Source organism: Ovis aries, chromosome 6 (assembly GCF_016772045.2).
Source record: "Ovis aries strain OAR_USU_Benz2616 breed Rambouillet chromosome 6, ARS-UI_Ramb_v3.0, whole genome shotgun sequence".
Lineage (NCBI taxonomy): Eukaryota > Metazoa > Chordata > Mammalia > Artiodactyla > Bovidae > Ovis > Ovis aries.
The window spans coordinates 93,794,083-93,807,093 of NC_056059.1; the positions used below are offsets into that span (position 1 = coordinate 93,794,083).

Sequence of the window (13,011 nt, forward strand, 5' to 3'; positions counted from 1 at the left end):
GTAATGTCTCTGCTTTTGAATATGCTATCTAGGTTGGTCATAACTTTTCTTCCAAGGAGTAAGCGTCTTTTAATTTCATGGCTGCAGTCACCATCTGCAGTGATTCTGGAGCCCCCAAAAAATAAAGTCTGACACTGTTTTCACTGTTTCCCCATCTATATCCCATGAAGTGATGGGACCAGATGCCATGATCTTCGTTTTCTGAATGTTGAGCTTTAAGCCAACTTTTTCACTCTCCTCTTTCACTTTTATCAAGAGGCTTTTTAGCTCCTCTTTACTTTCTGCCGTAAGGGTGGTGTCATCTGCATATCTGAGGTTATTGATATTTCTCCTGGCAATCTTGATTCCAGCTTCTGTTTCTTCCAGTCCAGCGTTTCTCATGATGTACTCTGCATAGAAGTTAAATAAGCAGGGTGACAATATACAGCCTTGACATACTCCTTTTCCTATTGGGAACCAGTCTGATGTTCCATGTCCACTTCTAACTGTTGCTTCCTGACCTGCATACAGATTTCTCAAGAGGCAGGTCAGGTGGCCTGGTATTCCCATCTCTCTCAGAATTTTCCACAGTTTATTGTGATCCACACAGTCAAAGGCTTTGGCATAGTCAATAAAGCAGAAATAGATATTTTCCTGGAACTCTCTTGTTTTTTCCATGATCCAGCGGATGTTGGCAATTTGATCTCTGGTTCCTCTGCCTTTTCTAAAACCAGCTTGAACATCAGCAAGTTCACGGTTCATATATTGCTGAAGCCTGGCTTGGAGTATTTTGAGCATTACTTTACTAGCATGTGAGATGAGTGCAATTGTGCGGTAGTTTGAGCATTCTTTGGCATAGCCTTTCTTTGGGATTGGAATGAAAACGGACCTTTTCCAGTCCTGTGGCCACTGCTGAGTTTTCCAAATTTGCTGGCATATTGAGTGCAGCACTTTCACAGCATCATCTTTCAGGATTTCAAATAGCTCAAAATCTTAGAACTTCATATTAATGAAAACTGAAGTCATGATAATGATTGCTTACATGCATGCAGCGCACCTTAGCTTCAGATGGCAAGAAGCAGGTTCAAGATAGTCAGGCACTCTGAAAACTGTTGCCCTCTCCTCTGCTGCTATCTATTATCTCCTGCTGTGAAGAACCTTTGTCAGCCCTGAGCTCACACAACAACAACAACCAGGCACAAAAGTATAGGGAGATTAACCAGGAAGCAAATCAGTTGCTACAGGAAATGGGATTTTTTTTTTACCTTCTCAGTTTAGTACTCAGATCTTAAAAGGAAGTTAATTAGGAAACCAAAAAAGAGAAAAAGAAAAAAAAAAAAGCAGCAACAATAACAGCAACAGCTTTACTGGGACTTCCCTGGTAGTCCAGTGGTTAAGTGTCTGTGCACTCAATACAGTAGGCACGGGTTCGATTCCTCATCAGGGAACTAAGATCCCACATGCTGCATGGGTGTGGCCACAAATTTTCTTTAAAAAGCACCTTACTGGAAAGAAACCTAGAATTTGGGTAATGATGCAATAGCCAGGCAGTGTTTGTGTCTATCCATCCATTCCTACAATGAACATCTTTGAGTCTCTAATAGTGGTCACATGCTTAGAATATTAAAAAAAAAAAAAAAAGATTAATAAGACGATGATTGTGCCCTCAAAGAGTTAAAGTCTGGAGAGGGGATTTTACAGACTAGTGGGTTATTTTATATTTCTTGACCCATTTCTCCAAGTTGCATGAGAAAGTTGAAGAGATTTGCCTATAGCTGCTATTGTCATGCTCTGAAGGGCTTGAGTGGGAAGCATCCTGGGATCCACTGGGCAAGAGTGGAAGCTGAAAAATCTGGTTAGACACACTCTGAAGGCGCTGACCAGGCTGCAGGGCTTGTTCCCAGGCAGGAGGGAGTGTGGCCAGTTATCTCCATCAGGGTATCGAGGTGGCCCGTTCAACACAGCAAGTAAATGGTATTAGTGCTTCACGTGTGGCTGGAGTGCCGCAGTCCTGGGTGATTTATTTCTTTTTGCACATGACCTTGGCTCAGACAGTAAAAATATGCCTGCAGTGTAGGAGACCCAGGTTCAATCCCCTAGAGAAAGAAATGGCAACCCACTCCAGTATTCTTGCCTGGGAAATTCCATGGATAGAAAAACCTGGCAGCTACAGTCCATGGGGTCACAAAGAGTCATACAGAACTGAGTGACTAACACTGAGCTTAAGACTAGACATTAGAAGGAATTCCCTTGTGGTCCAACAGCTAGGACTCCACACTTTCACTGCTGGGGGCCTGCGATTGATCCTTGATCAGGGAACTAAGAAACCACAAGCCCTGTAGTACCACCGAAAAAAGAGTGAAAAAATGACTTGACATGAGAGTCCAAGATCTATACCCTAGGAAGACAGAACTCTTCAGAACAGCCAAGACCTGCTAGGATTCAGAGCAAAACCTGATTATAGAGACTGCAAACATTTTAGGAACAATGGAAAGCAGAAACTCAGAGAGTCCAGGCTTCAGACAGATGTGATAGCCCACAACTAGAGGGGCTTCCCTGATGGATCAGACAGTAAAGAATCTGCCTGCAAGGTCAGAGACTCTGGTTTAGTCCCTGGGTTGGAAAGATCCTCGGGAGATGGGCATGGCAACCCACCCCAGTATTCCTACCTGGAGAATTCCAAGGACAGAGGAGCCTAGCGCTGATTCCTATGTTAGGATACAGAGGAGCAACTCCTAAGAGGTCCTGACATGGTTAAAGCACATTAGGGGATATTTATTGAGAATCACCTGAGCCCAGGGTGCTAAATTTGAGGGGTCTCAGAGATCTTCCAGGCTACTTAAGGAGATGATGCAAGTACAGTTAACAGATAGTACAAAGCAATTTATGGATCATAGCCTCTTTAGGCAGTATGGGTTGTAGGAGTTCAAAGGAGGGAAAAATAAAAGATATGGACAGGTGGGGCCTAAAATTCTTCCTGAAGAATAGCTAGGATTCTGTTAGACAGAGGGAAATGGGGTGGGCATTCCTGGTGTATTTCTATCGGGAAACAGGCACAGTGGTAGAACATGTGGGCCATTTGTGGCCAGTGAGAGTGGTCCAACCTGGCTGAAGGACCTGGTTTCAATTAAGACATATTAGGTGAAATGGTTGGAAAATGTAAGTTGGAGTGAGGGTATACAGAATGCAGAGTTCTAGGCTGAAAAATTTGGATGGACTCTAGTGGGCAATAATAGGACTCTGAGAGTTTTAGAGGGAACTGTGACAGATAAGACTATGTTACGGGCAGGAAGGCTGCAAGCTGAGTGGGAGGTGGATTGGAAGTCAGAAAGATGATAGACAGAGATGTAGAAGGTTGAACCTTCATAATAGCTTTACTATTTTCAAACTATTCTGAGTATGGAACCTAAACACTTTATGCTGGGGCCATTTTATAAATAAATGTTTATATAAGGAGATCAGAAAATTTTAATTTTTAATCAGCTCAGTTCTCTCCAATGTCCAGAGGCCTCTTTGATGGTAAATTAGGTGATTAGAAATTTCATTAACATTTTAAGGCTTATATGGGATCACTGGAATAAAGAATCATTCAGTTCAGTTTATTTCAGTCGCTCAGTCGTATCCAACTCTTTGCGACCCCGTGAATCGCAGCACGCCAGGCCTCCCTGTCCATCACGAACTTCTGGAGTTCACTCATACTCACGTCCATCGAGTCAGTGATGCCATCCAGCGTGGGTTGCTGTTTCCTCCTCCAAGGGATTTTCCCAACTGAGGATCGAACCCATGTTTCTTATGTCTGCCTGCATTGGCAGGTGGGTTCTTTACTGCTAGCACCACCTGAGAAGCCCTGAGTTGAGAGTAGCTTATCAATATTTATCACAGAAAAATATGACCAGTAATTTTAGTTGTTGACCTTTTAGAGAAGTACACTGACCCCAAGGTTTATTTTTTAATGAACATATGCCCTTTCCAAATACCTCCCAATTCTCTCTGTAATATTGTAATGGGTTTGTTCATGTATGGCTTCATCAGGCATTTATTACCCGCATGCTCCCTAACAGGCACTGTGCTAGGCTCTGGGGAGGCCCAGATGAATAAATATAGTGCTTGCATTCCAGAAACACACTGTGTAGTGAAGGAAGGAGATGTTTGTTAAATATGATATTATTGTGACTCTATGAGCTGAGGGACAGCACCCTCTCCCAGACTGGAATGTGCGTGTGTGTGCACTCGTGTGTGTGTGTATGTGCACTTGTGTGTGTGTGTGTGTGTGCATGTGTAGTGGGTGGTGAAGGTCTTCTGGAACTAGTCATAACAGATGATTTGGAAACATGAGTAAGAATTAGAGGGCTTTGGAGATTTGGAGAGGAGAGCATTCCAGAAAACAAGTCAAAGAATTTTTTCTATTCAGGCATCAATAGAGAGTTCAGTAGAATGCCAGGTCCCTCCAGGTGCTGGGCCCTGAAGCAGAAGGAAGCAGGCCAGGTCATGAGGCCTTTGTGGGTTCTGTTTGCAGAGAACATGCCTTGTTATCAAGGCTGTGATAGGTTTTTAAGGAAGGAAGCGTTTTAATTCCACTTCTGTAAAGAGAAAATTCTGCAGAAGATTGTGTAGAAGAAGACAGGGGCAGAAAGTCCTTTGGGAGGGAGTTGTAGGAATCCATGTGGGAGATGAAGCCCTTTGATGAGAAAGTTGCTGAGGGGATGAAGAACAGGGCACGACTTCAGTAAGCATTAATCGTATATTAGGTCGACCCATCTGAGGTTGCTGTTTTGTGGGGAAAAAATAAAATGGTCAAATAGTGGCAGTTTCATATGATTCAACCTAATAGAAACAGCAGAAGTTGGTGATCTCGTAGAACTGATGCTAAGGGAGAGTGAATTTGGGGGATGATTTCTAGGATTCTGGTCTAGTAAGTTCAAGGAATGAGAGAAACATTTGTGAAGGACCAGAATAGGAAGATGATATATTTGACCTTGGGCAGGTGGGACTATTGGACGATCTGGGGTAGCTGTCCAGGAGGAGGGTGAAGGTCTCAGTGAGCCATAAACTCATCTGCTATCTTCATTTCACCCTGAGCCTAAAGTCCTGGAACTCTTTTTTTAGCTCAAGTGTTGCTTCAGTCACGTCATAAGTTAAACTCCTGGAATATTTCAGTGACTTTATCTAAATGGGGAAAGGTGTTAGGAGGAGCCCTGGTGATAGCAAAGCAGAAGATAGTCCACCCATGCAGTGCCCTCAATAGAGGGTATTTCCAAAGTCCTTGGGAAAATCTGACACAGTGGAAGCCCTGGAGAAGCACCCTCTCTTCTGTCTCGTGTGAACTTTAGAGGTTGGTAGGATTTACTCACAGGATTTATTCTCTCTCTGAGCTATACCTAACCTAAGATCATCATCAGAGACCTCTTAATTGCCCTTAGCTGTTTAAGAAAGAAAATTACATCTAATTTATCACACAGACAAGAATAAGCACATCCTGGGAACAGGTCCAATAACCTCACTGTGTTATCACATATGGAGATGTCATATGTATGAGGGGTTTTTTTTTTTTTCCCTCCAAGTCTATCAAAGCAAATACACAGTTTGTGAGATATGGGGCCAGAGCTGAAGGCTTTCAACAAAGACAAATGAACTGGGATGAGTGGTAAGAGTGGATAAGATTGCAGCTGACATGGTGAGGTGTTATAGAAAATCAGTTGTTTTCCTCCATAGATTTTTGTTTTTTATACTTTGCTCACATCTCAACAATGTTATCCCCAAATTTCAAAGCCTGGGGTACTCCTTCTCTTTGTCTTTCTCAGCTACAACCTTTCTCTTTTTCATAGAAAAGGATGAGAATTAAAAAGAAAACCTGAAGAAGACATATTCAAATGAAGATGCATTAAAAAAATTACATTGTTTTTCTGGAATGTCTAAAGGGAAGGCTGTACTTTTTAGTTCTTAGGTAGAAAGGGGATAATACTGAGAGTAGTATTGTAGAGGAAAAGGCTGAAATATTTTATTTATTTCACTTTTAATCTAGGTATTGTTTATTTACAATATTGTGTTAGTTTCAGGTGTCCAGCAAAGTGATTCAGCTATATTTGCATATATGTATATATGTTTTCTATTCTTTTTTCTTTTAATTAATTAATTTATTTTTTATTGAAGAATAATTGCTTTATAGAATTTTGCTGTTTTCTGTCAAACCTCAACATGAATCAGCCATAGGTATAAGTATATCCCCTCCCTTTTGGAACTCCCTCCCATCTCCCTCCCCATCCCACCCCTCTAGGTTGATACAGGGCCCCCGTTTGAGTTTCCTGAGCCATACAGCAAATTCCTGTTGGCTATCTATTTTACATATGGTAATATAAGCTTCCATGTTACTCTTTCCATACATCTCACCCTCTCCTCCCCTCTCCCCATGTCCATAAGTCTATTCTCTCTCTGTTTCTCCATTGTTGCCCTGTAAATAAATTTTTCAGTACCATTTTTCTAGATTCCATATAGAATATGTGTTAGAATACAGTATTTATCTTTCTCTTTCTGACTCACTTCACTCTGTTTAATAAGTTCTAGGTTCATCCACCATATTGGAACTGACTTAAATGCATTTATGTCTTTTATTTCTTTCATTGATGTCTTATAATTTTCTGTGTACAGTTCTTTCGTCTCCTTAGGTAAGTTTATTCCTATATATTTATTTAATTCTTTTTGTTGAAATTGTGAATGGGATTGATTCCTTAATTTCTCTGTCTGATTCTTCATTGTTAGTATATAGAAATGCAAGTGATTTCTGTGTATTGATTTTGTACCCTGCAACTTTGCTAAATTCACTGATTAGCTCTAGTAATTTTCTGATACTGTCTTTAGGGTTTTCTATGTACAGTATCATGTCATCTGCAAACAGTGAGAGCTTTACTTCTTCTTTTCCAGTCTGGATTCCTTTTATTTGTCTTTCTTCTCTGATTGCTGTAGCTAGGACTTCCAGAACTCTGTTGAATAATAGTGGCCAAAGTGGACACCTTTGTCTTGTTCCTGATCTTAGGGGGAATACTTTCAGCTTTTCACCATTGAGAATAATGTTTACTGTAGGCTTATCATATATGGCCTTTACTATGTTGAGGTAGGTTCCTTCTACATCCGTTTTTGGAAGAGTTTTAATCATAAATGGGTGCTGAATTTTGTCAAAGGCTTTTTCTGCATCTATTAAGATGATCATATAGTTTTTATCTTTCAATTTGTTAATATGGTGTATTGCCTTGATTGATTTGCATAGATTGAGGAATTCTTGCATCCCTGGAATAAACCCAACTTGATCATGGTGTATGAGCTTTTTGATGCGTTGCTGAATTCTCTTTGCTAAAATTTTATTGAGGATTTTTGCATCTATGTTCATCAGTGATATTGGCCTGTAGTTTTCTTTTTTTGTGTTGTCTTTGTCTGGTTTTGGTATCAGGGCGATGGTGGCCTCGTAGAATGAGTTTGGAAGTGTTCCTTCCTCTGCAATTTTTTGAAAGAGCTTTAGAAGATAGACCTTAGCTCTTCTGTAAATGTTTGATAGAATTCTCCTGTGAAGCTGTCTGGTCCTGTGCTTTTGTTTTGGGGAGATTTTTGACCATAGCATCAATTTCAGTGCTTGTAATTGGATTGTCCATAATTTCTATTTCTTCCTGGTTCAGTCTTAGAAGATTGAACTTTTCTACGAATCTGTCCATTTCTTCCAGGTTATCTATTTTATTGCCATATAGTTGTTCATAATAGTCTCTTATAATCTTTTGTATTTCCACATTGTCTGGTGTAACCTCTCCTTTTTCATTTCTAATTTTGTTGATTTGATTCTTCTCTCTTTTTTTCTTGATGTGTCTACTAGCTAAGGGTTTGTCAAGTTTGTTTATCTTCTCAAAGAATCAGCTTTTAGTTTTATTAATCTTTACTATTGTTCCTTTCATTTCTTTTTCATTTATTTCTGCTCAGGTTTTTATGATTTCTTTCCTTCTGCTAATTTTGGGGTTCTCTTGTTCTTCTTTTTCCAGTTGTTTTAGGTGTAAAGTTAGGTTGTCTATTTGATGTTTTTCTTGTTTGGATTGTATTGCTATAAGCTTCGCTCTTAGAATTGCTTAGGCTGCATCCCATAGGTTTTGAGTTGTCATGTTTTCATTGTCATTTGTTTCTAGAAATTTTTTTGATTTCCCTTTTGATTTTTTCAGTAACGTTGGTTATTTAGAAATGTGTTGTTTAATCACCGTGTGTTTGTGTTTCTTACAGTTTTTTTCTCGTAATTGATATCTGATCACATAGCATTGTGATTGGAGGAGATGGTTGATACAGTTTCAATTTTCTTAAATTTATTGAGGTTTGATTTGTGACCCAAGATGTGGTCTATTCTGGAGAATGTTCCATGTGCAGTTGAGATGAAGGTGTATTCTTCTGCATCTGGATGGAATGTCCTGAAGATATCAATGGGATCCATCTCATCTAATGTATCATTTAAGACTTGTGTTTTCTTATTAATTTTCTGTTTTGATGATCTGTCCATTGGTGTGAGTGGGGTGTTAAAGTCTCCTGCTATTGTTGTATTACTGTCAGTTTCTCCTTTTATGTCTGTTAGTGTTTGTCTTATGTATTGAGGTGTGCCTATGTTGGGTACCTAGATATTTACAATTGTTATGTCTTCCTCTTAGACTAATCCCTTGAACATCACGTAGTATCCTTTTTTACCTCTTGTAATCTTCTTTATTTTAAGGTCTATTTTGTCTGGTATGAGGATTGCTACTCCAGCTTTCTTTTGCTTTCCATTTGCATGGAATATATTTTTCATCCTCTCACTTTCAGTCTATATGTGTCTTGAGGTCTGAAGTGAGTTTCTTGTTGACAGCATATATATGGGTCTTGTTTTTGTATCCATTCAAAAGCTAATCTGTGTCTTTTGGTTGGAGCATTTAATCCATTTACATTTAAAGTAATTATTGATATATATATTCATATTGCCTGTTTTTCTATTCTTTTCCAGTATTGTTTATTATATGATGTTGAATATAGTTCCCTGTGCTATACAGTAAATCCTTGTTGTTTATCTGTTTTGCATATGGTAGTGTGCATGTATTAATCCCATACTCTGAATTTATCCTCCCTACCTTTCCCCTTTGGTAGCTGTAGGTTTGTTTTCTATGAAGACTGCAAAATTTTAAATAGCTGATTTGTCAGGATGGCAGAATTCTAGGGGATTAAAATTTTGTTTATGCAGTAATTTTTTAAATGCTGGTTTGTTTTCTCATAAATCTGTGCCAGAATGTAAGCAAAAGAAGATAAGCATCAGAAAAGAACTACTACTCTGAGAATTTTCATATTGTATTCCAGTACTTGAGTTCAAAGCAATGGTTAATAGGTGTGGCATGAAAACATGTCTCCTGGCTGAATAAATCTGGCAAACTCTTGGTTAAGTAAAGTTAAGCAGCTTTCTTTATTATGGAATTTCTCAAAACCTTAAATAAGCAATTGTACATTGTGAATCTCTGAAATGAAGGAGGTTGCATCCCTCCTCTCGATTTATTATAGCTTCTCCCAGAGTTAACCAGTGCTTTGCAGAACAATATTTGGGAAGCCCAGCACTAGCTGGTGTTAGTATGTTGGACAATTTGTTGGCACTTCCTCAAGGTCAAATGAAATGCTCAAGCTACACTCAGATTGCAAACTTCCTTCCATCCCTTGGTGCCCTTCTCTCTCTTCCTTTCTTCCTTGTTTTCTCTGTGGACGAACAGAGGGGGCCCCGAGATTGTTTAGGCTTGCCACTCTCTCAACTGTTGAAGAGCATCAGGGAGCAATCAGTAATTTTCCTCTAATGCTGGGTCTGAGAAGTGTTTGCTCTCTGAATCTGAGCTGACGAATTAGAAAACCTGTTAATATCTTTTTTCTTCCAAATCATTAAAAACAAAACAAAACCTCTTGAGTCCCTTCCACAATTTTCCCCAATTACTGTCAATCATTTCCTAAAGAGGACACTGAAGTGTGGTGAAACAGTTGCAATGCACAGGTTAAAGAGCAGCAAATCCTTATTGTGAAATAAGCTGTGAGAACTGGAACACTGAGTGATGAAGAAAGAAACAGTTCAACTTGAATATCATTAAAAACTGGGTGGGATAGAGCCCTATAGAAACCAGTGCTCCAGTTCTCTGCTTCCAGATAAAGTGACTTGAAGCCAGAGATGTGGGAGCCAGTTCTGCTTTAGAGCAGTTTCTATGTGTGGGGTGTGGGGGCTTCCCCAGTGGCTCAGTGGTAAAGAATCCACCTGCAGTACAGGAGATGCGGGAGACCCGGGTTCAGTCCCTGGGTGGGGAAGATTCCCTGGAAGAGGGCATGGCCACTCACTCTAGTATTCTTACCTGGAGAATCCCATGGACAGAGGAGCCTGGAGGGCTACGATCCATGGGGTTGCAGAGTCGGACACAACTGAAGCAACTGAGCATGCGCACATATGTGTGAGGAAGGTTAGCACTGTCCTATATCTTGCTGTAGCTGCTCCTGGGGCTGTAAACTGAAAGAAGAAAAAAGGCACACGCTAAAACTTGTAACAGTTAGTACTTTATTTTCATCATCAAAATCCTACCCATCCATCCCTTCTGGCCTTGCTCAGATTCCTTCTCTTCTAGGACCAGCCTGCTTTTCGCAGCTCCTGAGTTGTCATTTTTAGGTACGCTGATTGTTTCTAAGGATTTCGAACCCACTTGGCATTGACTGGCTCGTGTTCTCTGTGAGTGGTCTTTTCGTGGTGTCTAGTAATAGGTGACTGTACTGAGAGCTTAGTATATGACAGTGCAGTACTGTGCTCAGTTGCTCAGTCGTGTCCAACTCTTTGCAACCTCATGGATGTAGCCCGCCAGGCTCCTCTGTCCATGGAATTTCCCAGGCAAGAATACTGGATCAGGTTGCCATTTCCTCCTCTGGGGGATTTTCTTGGCTCAGAAGTTGAACCTGAGTCTCTTGTGTCTCCTGCATCAGCAGGCCCATTTTTTACCACTGCACCACCACCTGGAAACCCGTTAGTATGTGACAAGCACTGTGCTAATTGCTTTGAATGCATTTTGCCATTTAATAGTGACAGTGATTCTCCAAGGTGGGTACTAATGTGATCTCCATTTCGCATATGAAGAAACTGAGCTGAAGATAGGTTCAAGTCACTTACTCAAAATGACAAAATTTGGAAGATAGAGCCAAGATTTTAACCTGGAGAGTGATTCCAGAAGTTACATACTGGGTTGGCCAGAAGTTGGTTCTGGTTTTCCCATAAGATCTATTTTTTAAAAAAATTATTCCTATTTTTAATTTTATTTTTGGCTGTGTGTTGAGTCTTAGTCGCTGTACTCAGACTTCCCTCTAGTTGTGGTGCGGGCTCCAGGGTGCATGGGCTCAGTAGCTGTGACTGGTGGGCTTAGCTGTGCCGTGTCACATGGGATCTTAGTTCAGTACCAGGGATTGAACCTGCACCCCCTGAGCCATAAGGCAGATTCTTAATCACTGGACCAGCAGGGAAGTCCCCTCCCATAAGAGCTTATGGAAAAACATGAATGAACTTTTTACCCAATGCTTAACCATTTTGTCCTACTTGATGAGACAAAATATAATAATAGGAACTCAAGAAAATTTCTGGTTGTATATTAAAAGATGGATCCTCAGAGTCTGGTATGGCAAGATGGTTGGAGCAGCACTATTGGGGAAAGCTGCAAGAATTTTTTGATCTGTTTTAAATGCTAAGGAAGTCATTTAAGATTGCAGTGGATTTATGTAGTGTATCCCTTGCCAAGTTGCTTGAGTCGTTTCCAGCTCTTTGCAATCCCATGGACTGTAGCCCATCAGGCTCCTCTGTCCATGGGCATTCTCCAGGCAAGAATACTTGAGTGGGTTGCCATTCCCTCCTCCAGGGGATCTTCCTGACCCAGAGATCAAAGCTGTGTCTCCTGCATTGCAGGCAGATTCTTTACCATCTGAGCCACCAGGGAACCTTCATATTGTACATATCTGTATTAAATGAATAAACTTTAAATAAAAACATTAACACATACTAAAATTCAATAATTTGTGTTACTCCAATACACACATTTTTCATAGTTGCAATCAGCAGCTATGTACAGGCACACCTTTGAAATGTTGTGGGTTTGGTTTCCGGCCACTGCAATAAAGTGACTATCACAATAAAGCAAGTCACACAAATTGTCTGGTTTTCCAGTACTCATAAAAATTATGTTTACACTATATTGTAGTCTATTAAGTGTGCAATCATTTTATGTCTTAACACAATGACTATACCTTAAATAAAAATATTTTATTGCTAAAAAATGCTAACCATTATCTGACAGAGTAGAGTTGCCACAAATCTTCAGGTTGCAAAAGAAAAAAAACACAGGTGCAAAGCACAGTTAAGTCAAGCACAATAAAATGAGGCATGTCTGTATTTCTTTGTCTTTCTCTTAAGTATCACTTTGTATATTTCCATGTCTTGGCAAGTCATCGGAAGAATCCACGTAATTGTAGTTTTTAATGGCTAAATCACATTCCATTATATTTGTGTAACTTAATTTGATTGGCTATTTTTTCTCTTGTGGTTCTGGGCAATAACCAGCAGGGGATAGAGTTACTGCTTGGTGAGTTAAGTATGACTTCCAAGGTTTCACCCGGGATGAGATCTGCTTTTCATGTTATTATTAATAGCAATAATGGTGTGGTTTGGTGAATTTTATAATTTTTAGAGTATTTTCTCACTTAACTTTTTCAGTTGATCATCCCAAGAAACCTTTCTGTGGAAGTGGGAATAGAGCTCAGTTTGGTGCCTAATCAGCACATAGATGGTGATCAAGAAATGTTGGAATGATTTGATTCTGGTGTCCTAACATCTACTTTAGTCTAGTCCCCTTTCAGTGTGTCCTGTGGTGATTACACCAAGAATCTTCTTGTGCAACTCATTGTTGTTGTTGTTGTTGTTTTAAATTTTTTGCCTCTTATCTCTTCTGTTTCACTTTCTGTTTCATTCCATCTGGCCCTATTCAATTTCTATAT

The 13,011-nt window shown here is 39.9% G+C and overlaps 1 protein-coding gene across 1 annotated transcript in view; it reads left to right on the plus strand.

Moving 5' to 3' along the window:
- FRAS1 (Fraser extracellular matrix complex subunit 1) overlaps window positions 1-13,011 on the plus strand; it is a 523,572-nt gene that overhangs the window by 312,561 nt on the left and 198,000 nt on the right. The window lies entirely within an intron of this gene.